At 44.8% G+C, this 17,988-nt stretch overlaps 1 protein-coding gene across 3 annotated transcripts in view; it reads left to right on the forward strand.

Moving 5' to 3' along the window:
- Positions 1-17,988, forward strand: part of CRACD (capping protein inhibiting regulator of actin dynamics) — a 186,649-nt gene that overhangs the window by 102,964 nt on the left and 65,697 nt on the right. Inside the window, exon 1 of one of the 3 annotated variants that reach the window (XM_075859949.1) lies at positions 8,690-8,821. The exons of the other annotated variants lie outside the window; for them this stretch is intronic. The gene's annotated coding sequence lies outside the window, so the exon portion shown is untranslated. Of the gene's footprint in view, positions 1-8,689; positions 8,822-17,988 lie in introns of those variants that run through there. 3 annotated transcript variants of the gene reach the window in all.

A 17,988-nucleotide genomic window follows, 5' to 3' on the forward strand; every position in this document is an offset into this window, starting at 1 on the left:
ACATACAGTAGTAAACACACACAAACACTAACATACATTGAAATCTCTTACCTGCTCCTGCCGCCGTGGCTCCCTCCGGCCCGTCCGCTCCGTTTGCTGCCGCTGTTCCATGTGCACAAGTCCGGAAGCCGCGACCGGAAGTAGTAATATTACTGTCCGGCCGCGACTTCCGGTCCACAGGAAAATGGCGCCGGACGGCGCCAATTTCGAATAGGACTGTGTGGGAGCGGCGCATGCGCAGTTCCCACACAGACGCCGTACACGGCAGTCAATGGGACGGCAGCCGTTCGCAGTCCCTATGGGACTGTGGCTGCCGTATTCCATGTCTGTGTGTGTCGTTAATCGACACACACAGAAATGGAACAAAAAATGGCAGCCCCCATAGGGAAGAAAAAGTGTAAAAATAAGAAAAAGTAAAACACAAACACACAAATGAATATAAACGTTTTTATTAAAGCACTAACATCTTTAACATATAAAAAAATTATTTGTGATGACACTGTTCCTTTAAGTTTCCCAAATTGGGCCACTTTTGGGGGATTTCCACTGTTTTTTGGCACCTTGGCACCGCAAGAGCCCTTTAAACCTGACATGGTGCCTAAAATATATTCTAACAAAAAGAAGGCCCCAAAATCCACTAGGTGCTCCCTTGCTTCTGAGGCCTGTGCTTCAGTCCATAAGCACACCAGGACCACATGTGGGATATTTCTAAAAACTGCAGAATCTGGGCAATAAATATTGAGTTTCGTTTTTCTGGTAAAACTTTCTGTGTTACAAAAAAAATAGATTAAATATGAATTTCTTCAAAAAATAATGAAATTTGAAAATTTCACCTCTACTTTGCTTTAATTCCTGTGAAACGTCTAAAGGGTTAAGAAACTTTTTAAATGCTGTTTTGAATACTTTGAGAGTTGATGTTTTTAAAATAGGGTGACTTATTGGGAGTTTCTAACATATAAGGCCCTAAAAGCCACTTCACAGCTGAACTGGTCCCTGAAAAAATAGCCTTTTGAAATTTTCTTGAAAATGTGAGAAATTGCTGCTAATGTTCTAAGCCTTGTAACATCCTAAAAAAATAAAAGGATGTTCAAAAAACTATGCCAATCCGAAGTAGACATATAGGGGATGTTAATTAGCAACAATTTTGTGTGGTATAACTGCCTGTCTTACACGCAGATACATTTAGATTTAGAAAAATTCAAATTTTTGCAATTTTTCACTAAATTTTGGTGTTTTTCACAATTAAATACTGAACGTATTGAGCACATTTTGCCAGTAACATAAAGTCCAATGTGTCACAAAAAACAAGCAATCCAAAGTTATCACATAAAGTGAAACATGTCAGATTTGAAAAATTAGGCTCTGTCAGGATGGTCAAAATTGGCCAAAGTGGGAAGGGGTTAAAGGAGAGTAAAATCAACTGTCAACGCTGATCCTTAGAAGAAGACATCAATATTTGATTAGCAAAGATCTAAATCAGGACCCCGGCAAATAAGCAGAATGAATTTGCCATGTACCATTTGTTGTGTACATAGACACAGCGATTCAATTGTATGGGTGTCTGTGCCTGGTACTGCAGCTCGGGCCTCACCAATCAAATAATGATAACCTATCCTGAGGAAAAGCAATACAATTTAAATCCTGTGAAATCCCTTTAATCCAAACGTGCTAATCTTTTTTATGGGATTTTATGGGTATGCACTTAAAGAGGCTCTGTCACCAGATTTTGCAACCCCTATCTGCTATTGCAGCAGATAGGCGCTGCAATGTAGATTACAGTAACGTTTTTATTTTTAAAAAACGAGCATTTTTGGCCAAGTTATGACCATTTTTGTAATTATGCAAATGAGGCTTGCAAAAGTCCAAGTGGGTGTGTTTAAAAGTAAAAGTAAGTAAGTCGATCTTACCTGCAAACGCTGATGCTGCTGCAGAATCAACTGTAGCCTCTGCTGCCGATGTGGCCGTCACGATGCAGGACCTGTGAGTGACGTCACAGATCTGCACTGTCACAAGCTGGGCGTTCTGAAGAGAAGAGGATCTTACTTCTCATCAGAGCGCCCAGCTAGTGAAAGTATTAAAAACGCCCCGATGTACGCACATAATACATGTAGTGTCCCACAGGAGCACTACTATGAAAACTATGTTTGTCTTCATGTGTTGTGTTATGCTGCCATCTACAGGTTCAGAAATGTTATGACATTGTGTTTCAGCCTATGCGGAGTGTTTTTCTATAATGTAACAGAAGCTGGGAGGAGTTAATTAGGGAGTGGTTAGAGTGAGTGAGGGCAGTGGTGAGCTAGGGGTGGATGCAGCAGGAAGCACAGTGAAGGTGCTCCTGAGTTCAGCCATTTGCGGATTACAGAGAAAGACAGGCCTAAAGAGATTTATTGGAATAACAGCTCAAGGAGCCAGAAGAGTCCAGAAAGAGAGACTGTGAGTAGAGAGATAATAGCACTCCTGCATTTAGCATTGGGCTACACTGATTGAGCTGAATTTGGATGACATATTTGTATTGTACTATCTCCATCTTGAAAAGTAAAAGTGTGCATGCAAGCTCTCCTGATTAACTGCCACCACCGTCTCCTGTCTTCTATTTGCACTCTACACCAAGGGCACCCCAAATAACACCAGACAGGAGTCAGCCACCAAGGGAGTGCCCCGGGGGAAACAACAGTCATCATCATCATCTTGTGCAACCCCCTCATCACTGTGTGTGTGTGTCCCTGGGAGGTGGGAAGGCCTGCAAGGCAAAATACCACCGTGACACAAGACAGAGAGCCCAGTATCCACCATTTTGGGTTCCTGCATTCCCCGCCACCCACGGGCCACCACATATAATTTTGGCGTCACGAACAGGATATCTATGGCCTCTGTGCCTTATGAACTAAGTCAGCGCTGATGCGCCACAGCCGGAGCCAGATTATCGTAGCCGGAGCAGAGTTACAGACATTTCGCTACAGCCGGAATAAAAGTTTCCCGCCAAGTCGCCGCCATATTGGAAGTGGCAAGGAGCTGCGCAAGAGAACCCGCGAAAACAGCGGAGCAGCTAAGAGAAAGCTGGTGAGTGCCTGAATAGGCCAGTAAATGAGATTTAAAGTAAAAAGTGGCAGTTAACAGTGTAGAGACACCGGAAAAGATATCCGGAAAATAGGCTTAGTGCATAGCCTGAAATTGAACACCCGTTGCTAGTGGTTACTGTAGGACTTATTGCAGAAAATGTCTGACGACGGAGATAACGGCTCTCCAAGCCCCAGTGGGTCACCTCCAACAGCGCAAGTGATGCCACTCACTATGCCCTATTACTTTGGAGCACCATGGCTTCCTCGCTACAAAGGCGAAGTTCATTCCCTGAGGGAATTCAAAGAGAAGATGCTGTCCATGTTCCGTTTGTATCCTGTCTCAACAGACCAGAGGGTTGAGATATTGATAGGACAACTAGAGGGCGCAGCATTAAGAGAAGTGAAATCCTGGCCCAGAACAGAGAAAAAAACAGTGGAACAGATACTGGACCGATTGCGTGCCACATTTGAAGTAAGGACTGTGGCAGAGCTCAAGATGAGATTCTTTGGAAAGAAGCAGCAGCCCGGTGAGTCATTGAGAGACTTTGCTTTATCCCTGCAGGAGGCCCAGCGGGCAATTATGCAAGTAGAACCCTTAGAGGCTGACAAGGCCTTAAGGGAGCAGTTTGTTGAAGGAGCTGCATCTGAAGCTCTTAAAAGTCAGCTCAGAATGTTGGCCTCCCAGAACCCAAGCTGTATCTTCTTGGACTTTAAAGAGCTCGCAATTAGAATCCTGGGGACTGAAGCCGCAGCGGTTCAAGCCAAAGTTTTCCCCTATTCCATAGAGACTCCTACGGAGTCGCAAGTAGATCATCCTACAGCAGCGGGAAGTCAAGTTGCACTAGCTCAGTGTGCTCACATGCAAGCTCAAGATCCAGTTGGTGAACTGAGGGACCAAATTGCTGTCCTCACCAAGAGCCTCAGTAAAATGTGCCAGAAAATGGAAGATATGGAGCAACGCCAGAAAGAAAGCCGCCGCTACTCCAGTAACAGGTTCAGTAACCGATCAGAAGGGGGAAGTTACCAGAATTGGGGTAGACGCTCTTCTGACAGATTTGATACCACCGGAAGACCCATTTGTCGTAGGTGTCAAAGAGCTGGCCATATTGAAAGAGAATGTCGTCAGTTAAACGACAATCCCCCGAGGCAGAGGACCGCCCCTCGGGAGGAAGACCAATAGGTCCCACAACACCAGAATGGATTCCCCGGTACATTGGGCAGTGTCCAGTGATTACGATCCACCTAAACGGGATCCCACTGTCGGCCTTACTGGCTCTCAAGTCACCACTCTGCAGAGAAGTTGGTTTGAGAAGTACTGGGACCTCGACCAGCTGATACAACCCCCAGACACGTGGCTTAACATTGTAGCCAGTAATGGACAATCGATACCCCATCGGGGCTACTGGGAACCCACGATCCAGATGGGAGGAACTGAACTGCCCCAGCAAGGCGTAATTGTAGTGAACGTCTGGGATGATGACTTTCCACCAGTGGTGCTGGGCATGAATGTTCTTAGGAATTGCTATGAAGAGATGCTAGATGCCCTACACCGAGCACTTTCTACAGTCCCTGTCTCCAATCAAAATGCAATTCAGCATGCTATCCGTCTCTTGAATGCCCAACAGAGGTTCACGAATGAAAAGGGTGAGATCTGCCGTGCCCGCATCATGGACTCACAACCAGTGACTCTGGAACCAGAGACGGAAACCATTCTGTGGTGTCGAGCTCGTCCAGGTTTGCAAGGTCAAGATTACCAGGCCCTTGTGGAACCTCTTCTTCTGGAAGATCATCCGACCGTGCTAGCAGCCAGAAGTCTAGTGACTGTTTCTAATGGGAGGGTACCTATTCGCCTCCTGAACATTGGTGATACGGCTGTGGTACTGAGTAAATACCGTCGAGTTGCTAAGCTCTCACAGGTCTTCTTCCAAGATGTCTGGAGCCCTGAGACTACAGTGTTCCAGCAAGCTACCCAGAATCAAGTTACCCCTGAGATGACAACAAAACCCTGGTGGACCGAGATCCATGTTGGCGATGCTAATACTACCGAAGAGGAGATCGAAGGAGCCCTGATGGTGGCCAAAGACAATCAACAAGCCTTCAGTAAACATCCTATGGATTTTGGGAAGGCTACTATCATTGAGCACACCATCCCTACAGGCGTCCATCCACCCATCAAAGAAAGGTACCGTCCCCTTCCACCAGCCATGTACCAGCCAGTGAAGAAAATGATTCGGGAGATGAAGGACGCAGATGTGATTCGGGAGAGCTACAGTCCATGGGCTGCACCCCTAGTCCTGGTGAAAAAGAAGGATGGCAACATTAGATTCTGCGTGGACTACCGCAAAATCAATAATATCACTCACAAGGATGCGTATCCCCTGCCACGCATTGAAGAATCCCTGACTGCTTTGGGGTCTGCTGCCTACTTCTCAACTCTGGATTTGACCAGCGGGTATTGGCAGGTACCTATGGCTCCCGAAGATAGGGAAAAGACTGCTTTCACTACTCCCATGGGGTTGTTCGAGTTTAATTGTATGCCCTTTGGGCTATGCAATGCCCCGGGAACCTTCCAGAGGCTGATGGAACGCTGCCTGGGTCACCAAAACTTCGAGACCGTCCTCTTGTACCTGGACGACGTAATCATCTACTCAAAGACTTATGAGGAACACCTACAGCACCTGGCAGAAGTCCTCAAAACCCTCATCAAATATGGCCTGAAAGTGAAACCCTCCAAGTGTCATCTCCTGAAGCCGGAAGTCCATTACTTAGGCCATGTCGTGAGTGCAGAAGGAGTGGTTCCTGATCCAGGCAAAGTAGCAGCAGTAAAGAGCTGGCCAGCCCCTACCACAGTCAAGGAGGTGAGAAGTTTCTTGGGATTTGCAGGGTATTATAGACGGTTCATCCCACACTTTGCCCAGATTGCAGAACCCCTCCAGGGATTGTTAAGAGGTCACTCCAAGGAAGCTATGAAGAGAAGGATCCCGATTGAGTGGGCTGAAGCCCATGAAGCCGCTTTCCAGAAGCTGAAGCAGCTGTTAACTGAACCACCTATCCTGGGATATCCTGACTACAACCAACCCTTTAGGCTGTATACTGATGCCAGCCAGAAGGGATTGGGGGCCGTCCTGTCGCAGGTACAGGACCAGAAAGAGAGAGTCATCGCTTATGCCAGCAGAGGTCTTCGAGGCGCTGAACGGAACGACCAGAATTATAGTTCCTTTAAGCTGGAATTCCTGGCCCTTGTGTGGGCAGTGACCGAAAAATTTAAAGATTACCTGGCTGCAACACCCTTCATCGTCTTCACGGATAATAATCCGCTGGCCCACTTGGATACAGCGCGACTGGGAGCTCTTGAACAGCGATGGGCATCCAGACTGGCGAATTATCAGTTTGTGATCAAGTACCGGACTGGTGCGTCCAACGTGAATGCCGATGCCTTATCCCGTTTGCCTGTGGGTGAAGAACTGGTCCGATGTAATGATGAATGGGAAGAGGTAGAGATGCCTACATTCTATGCTCAGTTTGCAACCCAGAATTCGGTGATCGCTCAGAGGAAGCGAAACGAACATCCGCAACCAAATGTTCCTGACTGCTCCCAAGATTCCAGACAGTGGGCTAGATTCCAACGGGAGAGTAGAAACCTACAGGAATTGCAGACTTCCCTTCTTCAGAAGAGGACTCCGGACCGAATACGTAGAGGTCAAGCTGATCAGGAATTAATTTGTCTATGGAGACTGAGGAATCGACTTTTCGTGTCCAGAGGTCTACTACAGAGGACTGCCCTGGATCCAGTAACGGGTGAGCGTCTACATCAAATTGTGGTACCCCGGCGAGATTCCAAATCCATCTTGGAAGCCTACCATGACAGATCGGGACACTTTGGGGTTCATAAAACGGAAGATACCATACGCCGACGATTTTACTGGATTGGCATGAGAGACGACATAGAGAAGTGGTGCCGAGAATGTCCCACCTGTGCTCAGAGCCGAGGAGAGCGTCATGACCAGAGAGCCCCACTTCACCCCATCATCAGTCATAGACCGCTGGAACTGGTAGCCATTGACCATGTCAAGTTTGAACCAAGCCGCACTGGGTATACTTATGCTATAACTATAATTGACCACTATACGAAGTTCGTGGTAGCTATGCCAGTGAAAGACCTGACTGCCAAGACCACCGCTGCCATCTTTTGGAAGAATTTCGTACTCCCCTATGGCTGTCCGGACAAGATCCTGACTGATCGTGGTTCCGCATTTGAGTCTCAACTGTTCCACGAGTTGTGTTCCCTCTATGGCTGTCAGAAGCTGAGAACTACCGCTTATCATCCACAAGGTAATGGCTTATGTGAAAAGATGAACCAGACTCTTATTGGGATGTTAAGAACTGTTCCGTCCCAGAAGAGGGCTGATTGGCCGACTCTCCTGCCAGAATTGGTGTACCTGTATAACAACACTGTGCACTGCTCCACAGGGTACACTCCTTACTATCTCCTGTTTGGCCGTCAGGGCAAATTGCCTTCGGACTTGGCCATGGATGTCGAAGTTCCAGATACTATCAACCCCCTGCCAAACACAGAGTGGGTGAGTGATCACCAGCGTCGCCTGGCTGAAGCCAACGAGATTGTGGAAAGACGGATGGAAGATGCTCGTCAAAGGCAACAAGCAGGTTTTGATCAAAAGGCCGAAGCAGAACCCTTCCAAATTGGAGACCGTGTGTGGCTGAAAAACAACCATCGTTCAAGTAAGTTGGACAGCAAGTGGCAGAAAGAACCATACACAATTAAGTCCATCCCGCACCCTGGGACTGATGTCTATGAGATTGTGCGCGAAGGCCGAGATTCCCAAGTCGTCCACCGTAATCGTCTCAAGCTCTGCCTAAAGGAAGAGGTACCAGCAGAACCACAGACAACTGAGAAATCTCCTGCAGCTGAACCGCTACCGCCAACAACTAGTATGTCCCCTCTTGATTGGCTGTTCCAACCTTGGCTGTCTATTTTTGTTCCAAGAACTGTTCTTGATCCCGGCGAAGACCAAGTGACCTCGTCATCCGAGTTCCGGCCTGGTCCAGAGGAATCCAGGGACCCTGAAATTGTTATAGAGGAGCCCCTGAGGAGATCTGATAGAGCTACCCGAGGTAAGATGCCAGCTCGATATCAAGATTGAACTGTTGAATCTGAGACTTCATTTTTGGATTATCCTTCACCAGAGACATTGTATTGTTTGCATCCCAATTGGGTAACAAGCCCTTAATTTTCCCCAGTTCATATGACAAGGACTCTTGGACATTTTCCTTGTTCAGCATTATATCCTCATATTCCTCAGAGTCTGTATGGACTCTTAGTTTATTATTGCAATTGTGATTAACCTTTGTTTTAGGTTAACCTGCCGCCTGGAGAGTCGGACGCCGAGGACGGCTTTATTTAAAGAGGGGGTGTATGTAGTGTCCCACAGGAGCACTACTATGAAAACTATGTTTGTCTTCATGTGTTGTGTTATGCTGCCATCTACAGGTTCAGAAATGTTATGACATTGTGTTTCAGCCTATGCGGAGTGTTTTTCTATAATGTAACAGAAGCTGGGAGGAGTTAATTAGGGAGTGGTTAGAGTGAGTGAGGGCAGTGGTGAGCTAGGGGTGGATGCAGCAGGAAGCACAGTGAAGGTGCTCCTGAGTTCAGCCATTTGCGGATTACAGAGAAAGACAGGCCTAAAGAGATTTATTGGAATAACAGCTCAAGGAGCCAGAAGAGTCCAGAAAGAGAGACTGTGAGTAGAGAGATAATAGCACTCCTGCATTTAGCATTGGGCTACACTGATTGAGCTGAATTTGGATGACATATTTGTATTGTACTATCTCCATCTTGAAAAGTAAAAGTGTGCATGCAAGCTCTCCTGATTAACTGCCACCACCGTCTCCTGTCTTCTATTTGCACTCTACACCAAGGGCACCCCAAATAACACCAGACAGGAGTCAGCCACCAAGGGAGTGCCCCGGGGGAAACAACAGTCATCATCATCATCTTGTGCAACCCCCTCATCACTGTGTGTGTGTGTCCCTGGGAGGTGGGAAGGCCTGCAAGGCAAAATACCACCGTGACACAAGACAGAGAGCCCAGTATCCACCATTTTGGGTTCCTGCATTCCCCGCCACCCACGGGCCACCACATATACACCCACTTGGACTTTTACTTTTAAACACACCCACTTGGACTTTTGCAAGCCTCATTTGCATAATTACAAAAATGGTCATAACTTGGCCAAAAATGCTCGTTTTTTAAAAATAAAAACGTTACTGTAATCTACATTGCAGCGCCTATCTGCTGCAATAGCAGATAGGGGTTGCAAAATCTGGTGACAGAGCCTCTTTAAGAAGCTTTTACACTAGGCGATTATAGGGCAGACGCGCGTTCATATAATGCTCATTGACGATAATTGCCCTGTGTAAACAGGGCAGCAATCAGCAGATAAATGAGCAAACTCTCAATCACCCGCTGATCGTATCGTTATAAAAAAGTAAAATATTATCATTGTCGGCAGCACATCTCCCTGTGTATACAGGGAAACACCCTGCCTACATGATAATAATGTATGGGGACAAGCGACCGAAGTGACGACCACTCGTCCCCATCCGTAGCTCCGTGTAACAGGAGCAGACGAGCGCCGATCAACGATGTCTTGATCGGCACTCGCTGCATCATCCGATTATCGCCCGGTGTAATAGGGCCTTAACAGTGTTTATTGGGAAGCTTTAAAGAGTAACTGTACTTTCAGATAACTTTTGATATGTCATTGAAACAGAAGTTTTGCTGGTGGGGATCTGAGACCCTGATTGCTTAATCCCTTAAAGAGGCTCTGTCACCAGATTCTCAAATCCCTATCTCCTATTGCATGTGATCGGAGCTGCAATGTAGATAACAGTAATGTTTTGTTTTTTTAAAAACGTTAATTTTTGGCCAAGTTATGAGCTATTTTATATATATGCAAATGAGCTTTGAAATGGACAATTGGGCGTTTTTTTTTTGTTATGTCCAACTGGGCGTGTATTGTGTTTTTAACTGGGCGTGTTTACGTGTATGACGCTGACCAATCAATGACCAGTCAGTGTCATACACTTATCTCCATTGATTTACACTGCAGCGATGTGCAGCCACATACACAGAGATTAACGTTAATCGAGTGTCCTGATAATGAATACACATGAAATCCAGCCTGGACGTCATGTGTATTCAGAATCCTGACACTTCTGAATCTTTTCTTTGAGATTTCCAGCAAGGGAAACGAAATCTCGTTTACCTCCGTAATCTCGCGAGATTACGAGTGGTTTGCGGGGATCTCACAGAAAAGATTCAGAAGTGTCAGGATTCTGAATACACATGACGTCCAGGCTGGATTTCATGTGTCTTCATTATCAGGACACTCGATTAACGTTAAAGAGGCTCTGTCACCAGATTTTGCAACCCCTATCTGCTATTGCAGCAGATCGGCGCTGCAATTTAGATTACAGTAATGTTTTTATTTTTAAAAAACAAGCATTTTTGGCAAAGTTATGACCATTTTTGTACTTATGCAAATGAGGCTTGCAAAAGTCCAAGTGGGCGTGTATTATGTGCGTACATCGGGGCGTTTTTACTACTTTTACTAGCTGGGCGTTCAGACGAGAAGTATCATCCACTTCCCTTCAGAACGCCCAGCTTCTGGCAGTGCAGACACACAGCGTGTTCTCGAGAGATCACGCTGTGTCGTCACTCACAGGTCCTGCATCGTGTCGGCCACATCGGCACCAGAGGCTACAGTTGATTCTGCAGCAGCATCAGCGTTTGCAGGTAAGTAGCTACATCGACTTACCTGCAAACGCCGATGCTGCTGCAGAATCAACTGTAGCCTCTGGTGCCGATGTGTCCTCGCTCGTCCGACACGATGCAGGACCTGTGAGTGACGACACAGCGTGATCTCTCGAGAACACGGCTGTGTCTGCACTACCAGAAGCTGGGCGTTCTGAAGAGAAGTGGATGATACTTCTCGTCAGAGCGCCCAGCTAGTAAAAGTAGTAAAAACGCCCCGATGTACGCACATAATACACGCCCAGTTGGACTTTTACTTTAAACACGCCCACTTGGACTTTTGCAAGCCTCATTTGCATAAATACAAAAATGGTCATAACTTGGCCAAAAATGCTCGTTTTTAAAAATAAAAACGTTACTGTAATCTACATTGCAGCACCTATCTGCTGCAATAGCAGATAGGGGTTGCAAAATCTGGTGACAGAGCCTCTTTAATCTCTGTGTATTCGGCTGCACATCGCTGCAGTGTAAATCAATGGAGATGAGTGATTACTGTTATCTACATTGCAGCGCCGATCACATGCAATAGGAGATAGGGATTTGAGAATCTGGTGACAGAGCCTCTTTAAGGACGCAACCTAGTTTGGGCCTTAAAGGGAATGTGTTGCCAGCAAAACATGTTTTGATTTTTTAGTTAAACAATTAGTGTGTAGGTGATTAAACATTGTTCTAATTTTTTTTATTTTTTTCACGAGTCAGGAAATATTATAAATTGGATTCAATTTATAATATTTCCCAGCACTGGTCACTAGATGGAGCAATTCCCAAAATTGCAACATTGCATGTGGTAAAGCAACCACATTGCTTTATGTTGCAAAATTGGGAAAAAATCCCTCGCTCTAGTGAGCTCTCAGAATCCCCCCCTCCTTTATCCTGGCTAGTGCCGGGAGAAACTAGGGGTTTGAACGGTCTAACCTCCTACACTGTGTGTCGCCATTTTTTGAGCTAACACACAGTGTAGAAGGTTTACATACACTAGTAAAACACACTGAAACACGAACATACATAGACATCACTTACCTGCTCCAGTCGCCGCCGCTCCCTCCGGTCCGTCCTCTCCGTCTGCTGCCGCTGTTCCATGTGCACAAGTCCGGAAGCCGCGACCGGAAGTAGTAATCTTACTGCCCGGCCGCGACTTCCGGTCCACAGGAAAATGGCGCCGGACTGCGCGCATTTCAAATCGGACTGTGTGGGAGCGGCGCATGCACCGTTCCCACACACACGGCGTACACCATAGTGGATGGAACGGGCCCCGTTCGCAGTCCCTATGGGACTGGAGCTGCCGTATTCCATGTCTGTATGTGTCGTTAATCGACACATATAGAAATGGAAAAAAAAATGGCAGCCCCCATAGGGAAGAAAAAGTGTAAAAATAGAAAAAAGTAACACACAAACACACAAATAAATATAAACGTTTTTAATAAAACCCTAACATAAAACTGATATAAAAAAAAAATGTTGGTGACACTGTTCCTTTAAGGCTCAGAGCCCATTTTTTAAATCTGACATATTTCACTTTATGTGGTAATAACGCTTAAACCTATCCAAGCGATTCTGATATTGTTTTCTCGTGAGACATTGTGCTTTATGTTAGTGGAAAAATTTGGTCGATATATTTAGTGTTTATTTGTGAAACATTGCAAAATTTAGGGACAATTTTGAAAAAATAGCATTTTTCTGAATTGAAATGCATCTGCTTGTAAAACAGATGGTTATACCACCCAAAATAGTTACTAGTTCACATTTCCCATAAGTCTACTTTAGATCGGCATTGTTTTTTGACCATTATTTTATTTTTCTTGGACGTTACAAAGCTTAGAACATAACCAGCAATTTCTCATATTTTTAAGAAAATTTCAAAAGACGTTTTTTTAAGGTACCTGTTCAGTTCTGAAGGGGCTTTGAGGGGCCTATGTGTTAGAAACCCCCATAAAACACTCCGTTTTAAAAACTAGACCCCTCAAAGTATTCAAAACAGCATTTAGAAAGTTTTTTTAAACCCTTTAGGCATTTCATAGGAATTAAAGCAAAGTGGAGGTGAAATTTGCAAATTTCATTTTTCTTGCTGAATTTCAATTTTATTCAAATTTTTTTCTGTAACACAGAAGATTTTACCAGAGAAATACTACTAAATATGTATTGTCCAGATTCTGCAGTTTTTAGAAATGTCCCACATGTGACTCTAGTGCGCTCGTGGACTAAAACACAAGCCCCAGAAGCAAAGAAGCACCTAGTGCATTTTGGGGCTTCTTTTTTATTAGACTATATTTTAGGCAGCATGCCAGGTTTGATGAAGTGTTGAGGTGCCAAAACAGTAGGAATCCTCAAAAAGTTACCCCATTTTGGAAACTAAATCCCTCAAGGAATTCATTTATGGTTATTGTTACCATTTTGACCCCATAGTTTTTTTGCAGCGCGTATTTGAATTGGGCTGTGAAATTAAAAAAAATTCATTTTTTCAAATAAGATGTCATTTTTGATAAAAATTTCTTATTTTCACAGCGAACAAAATTCCCCATTTTGTTGCCCAATTTGTTCTGAGTGCGGCAATACCCCATTTGTGGTTATAAACTGCTGTTTGGGCCCATGGGAGGGCTCAGAAGGAAAGGAGCGCTATGTGTTCTTAGGAGTCCAGATTTTGCTGGATTGGTTTTCGGGTGCCATGTTGCATTTGCAGAGCCCCAGAGGTATCAAAGCAATGGAAACCCACCAGAAGTGACCCCATTTTGGAAACTACACCCCTCAAGGAATTCATTTATGGGTGTTGTGACCATTTAGACCCAACAGTTTTTTCACAATGTATCTGAATTGGGCTGTGAATTTAAAAAAAAAAAAAATATTTCCAATAAGATGTAGCTTTGGCACAAAATTTCTTATTTTCACAAGGAATAAAATACCCCATTTTGTTTCCCAATTTGTCCTGAGTGCGGCAATACCCCATTTGTGGTGATAAACTGCCGTCTGGGCACATGGGAGAGTTCTGAAGGAAAAGACCACCATTTGGCCTACTGGGGATTTTCTGGTGCTAAGTCATGTATGCAGAAGCCCCTGAGGTACTAGTACAGTTGAAACCCCCAAGAAGTGACCCCGTATTAAAAACTACACCTCTTAAGGCATTCATCTAGTGGTGTAGTGAGCATTTTGACCCCACAGGTACTGTGTAAAAGATGATGTGCAGCAGATGGTGACGAGTGAGATTTGCCATTTTCTATACATATATGTCAATTCAATGTCTGATATATTGTGCCCAGCATGTGTCACCAGGTATATACACCCCATAAACTGTAATGTAGGTTCTCCTGGGTATGGCAATACCCTACATGTGGCTGTTATCAGCTGCCTGGGCACACAGCAGGGCCCAGGGAGGAAAGACGAGGGGGGATAAGCTGTGCGGAGTGCATCAGGGTAAATAAAACAGGGGTAAATTAAAAATAAAGGGATGGATGATAAATTTTAAAACACTTTCATACAGAGCCCTGGTTTTTCGGGACACGTGTCACATTGATATATTGTGTCCTCCCTTATCCCCCTCTTTTAGCAGACTTTGCACCTCTTTTGACTTTTTCCCTTCTTGTCAGTTTGGGGAACTTCTCCTGGAAAGTGTTGCCCTGGTACGATGCGTGTGACCTGGCTTCCAGAAGTACTGGGTGCCCCCCCTTCTTGGTCCCTAAGGATCAGGTTCTTGATAACCACCTCTTGAAATTCCAGGAAAGTTCCCGTCTGGCCTGCACATCGACGTAGCACGTACACATTGTACAATGCCATCTGTATGAGGTGCCCGGCCAGCTTCTTATACCACACCGCATGGCGCTGTAGGGCTTCGGGACTTGATCTGACAAGTCCACCCCTCCATTGTACCTATTGTAGTCCAGGATGCAGTCTGGTTTGGGGGTCTCTGTACAGGTACATGGGTACTGGTGTGACATCTCTCTCGTCTTCTACGTGACACACAATATGTTGCTGCTAGAATGTGCCCTGCGCTCACCCCTTAGGGAGGCCTCTCAGATTTCGTCTAGCAGTTTCGCATGCCACACTACTTCTGGAAGCGAGGCACCTGAAGAGTGGGACGCTGGTATAAAGATTATCCAGGTAGAGGTGGTAACCCTGGTCCAGCAGTGGGTGCACCAAATCCCACACAATTTTTGCATTAATTCCCAGTAAGGGGGGCATTCTGGGGGCTGAATACTGCTGTCCTTCCCTTCATATATCCTAAATTTGTAGGTATACCCTGATGCACTCTCGCACAGTTTATACATCTTCACGCCATACCTTGCCCTCTTACTCGGCAGGTACTGGCGGAATTGAAGCCTCCCTTTAAAATGTACCAAGGACTCATCAATAGAAATACACGTCTCGGTGGTGTATGCTTGGGAAAACCGGGCACTGAAACGGTCTAATAGGGGTCTCCGTTTATACAAACGGTCAAAACTGGGGTCATCTCAGGGTGGGCACGGCTCATTATCAGCATAATGTAAGAAGCGAAGAATTGCCTCTTTTTTTTGGGGGGTTCCAGTTCAGTTCTGAAGTTGCTTTGAGGGACCTATATATTAGACACCCCTATCAAACACCCCATTTTAGAAACTAGACCCCTCAAAGTATTCACAACAGCATTTAGAAAGTTTATTAACCCTTTAGGTGTTTCACAGGAATTTAGAGCAAAGTAGAAGTGAAATTTAATTAATTTAATTTATTAGGCACCATGTCCGGTTTGAAGAGGTGTTGTGGTGCCAAAACAGTGGAAACCCCCCAAAAGTGACCCTATTTTGAAAACTAGACCCCTTGAGGAATTAATTGTAGTTTTCATGGGGTGCATGCGACTTTTTCATCAGTTTTTATTCTATTTTTAAGTGGCGTAGTGACTAAAAAACAGCAATTCTACTATTGCTTTTTATTCTATTTTTTTAACAGCGTTCACCGTGCGTTATAAATGACATATTCACTTTATTCTGCGGGGCGATACGATTACGGCGATACCTTATGTTTATAGTTTTTTTTATGTCTTATGGCATTTGCACAATAATATACATTTTGTAAAAAATAATTTTTATTTTTGTGTTGCCATATTCTAGGAGCCATAACTGTTTTATTTTTCTATCAGGAAAACCGTGTGATGACTTGTTTTTTGCGTAACGAACTGTAGTTTCGATCAGCACCATTTTTAGGTACATGCGACTTTTTTTATCTCTTTTTATTCCATTTTTTGGGAGATGAAGTGACCAAACAATTGTGATTCTGGTATGGTTTATTATTATTTTCTTTTATGGCGTTCACCGCGCGGGATAAATAACGACATAATTTTGTAGTTCCGGCCGTTACGGACGCGGCGATACCAATTATGTATAGTTTATTTGTTTATTTATATATTTTTATTAATAATAAAGGACTGATGAGGGAAAAGGGGGATTTTTAGTTTTAGCACTTTTTTTTTTTAAACTCATTTTATTGAAAATACACAGTGCACAAGGTATGATAAACATAACATTTTGGGTGACATGCAACAAAAACCCATTATTTCAATGTAACATAACCATACAAACAACAACATCGATCTCCGTTACACAGTGAGAATAAGATGTGGTGCATCCTTTTCCGGTATGTTACTGAGTATAACCATTACATTTATAGGAACAAAAGCACTGCAAATATATACAACTCTGTTATAAATAGTTTGTACAATCCAGGACTGATCTCGTCCAACCCCTTATCGAACCTCCCCCCCCAGTTAGGGCCCGCTACCCCGTCCCTGCTTACTCAATTAAACCCCAAGACTGTTTAGGGAGGACCTGAGGTCACCTACATTAAACGATGCAAGAGGCGATGAGCACCAACTACCCCACACTTCCAGAAATGTATACGGACATCCCCGATGTTTGTATACTAGATTAGCGTAAGGTATTACTGAGTTGAGCAGTGATTTCCATTGTGGAACCGTTGGGTGAAGATCTCCCATCCAACGAAGTGCAATAGCCTTCCTGGCCATGAACAGGGTCTCCCGTAGAAATATACCTTCATAGTGTGTCCAGGAGTTCGGTGGGAACAGACCCAACAAACATAGCCCAGGCTCACAGGGGACTCGTTTACCTGTTACTGATGAGAGAAAGTCCGTGACCCCTCTCCAGAATTTAGCTATTACCGGGCAGTGCCACACCATATGGTCAAAGTCTGCCCGACCATGCTGGCATCTTTTACAACTAGCCGAGGAAGATCTGCCCATATGCAATAGCCTGGTAGGAGTTATATAACATCTATGGATAATATATAGCTGCGTCATTTTATATTAGCCGCTGGTGAAACCGCAAGATGTGAAGACATTGCATCAAGCCAATCCTCCTCAGTCAGGTTCGGAATCAGCCCCTTCCATCTGAGTTCCACCGCACATCCCGCATGTGCTATCCTTTGAGACAGCAGGAACGTGCAGACTACTGATATCAGGCCCCGCGGGCCTTGTATTCGAAGCACCCCTATAAGGGGTAGGGAAGATATCAAAGTCTGAGCATGTCTGAATTGGGCCCTGAGAGCGTGGTGCAGCTGTACACATCTAAATGTATCCCTCTCTGGCACCTGGAATGTATCTTGTATCTCCCTTGCTGATAACGCGTGTCCATCTCCAGTACTCAAATGTTTCATTTGTGTCACCTCTAAACCCTCCCAGAATGCATGATCCTGAAATCCCAAAAAGTGAGGTAATCCATGGTTGGACCACAACGGCAACTCCGCTACCGTATCTTTACATTTCATCAGTGATTTTGCATGAGCCCACACCTGCTTCGCCAGTTTAATCAATGGTAATGTATGCTTAGGGCTGAAATCATGTGGTTCTAAAACGGGCCATAAGTTAGGTACTCTAAGAAAATGTGCTAGATGATGTTCGGCATTGGGCAATGGATCATCCAACATCCACAGCCTAATATATCTAAGTTGACCTGCCAAATAGTACAAAAACACATCCGGTAGGGCCGCTCCCGCCCTCTGTTTGGGCCTCTGCAGAGTGTCTATTTTGAGCTTATGTCTATTCTTTCCCCAGATAAATGAAGTAAATATAGAGTTGACCAAATTAAAGAACTTTTTAGGAACCATTGTGTCCGCGTGTTC

This window comes from Rhinoderma darwinii, chromosome 1, assembly GCF_050947455.1.
Source record: "Rhinoderma darwinii isolate aRhiDar2 chromosome 1, aRhiDar2.hap1, whole genome shotgun sequence".
Taxonomy (NCBI): Eukaryota; Metazoa; Chordata; class Amphibia; order Anura; family Rhinodermatidae; genus Rhinoderma; species Rhinoderma darwinii.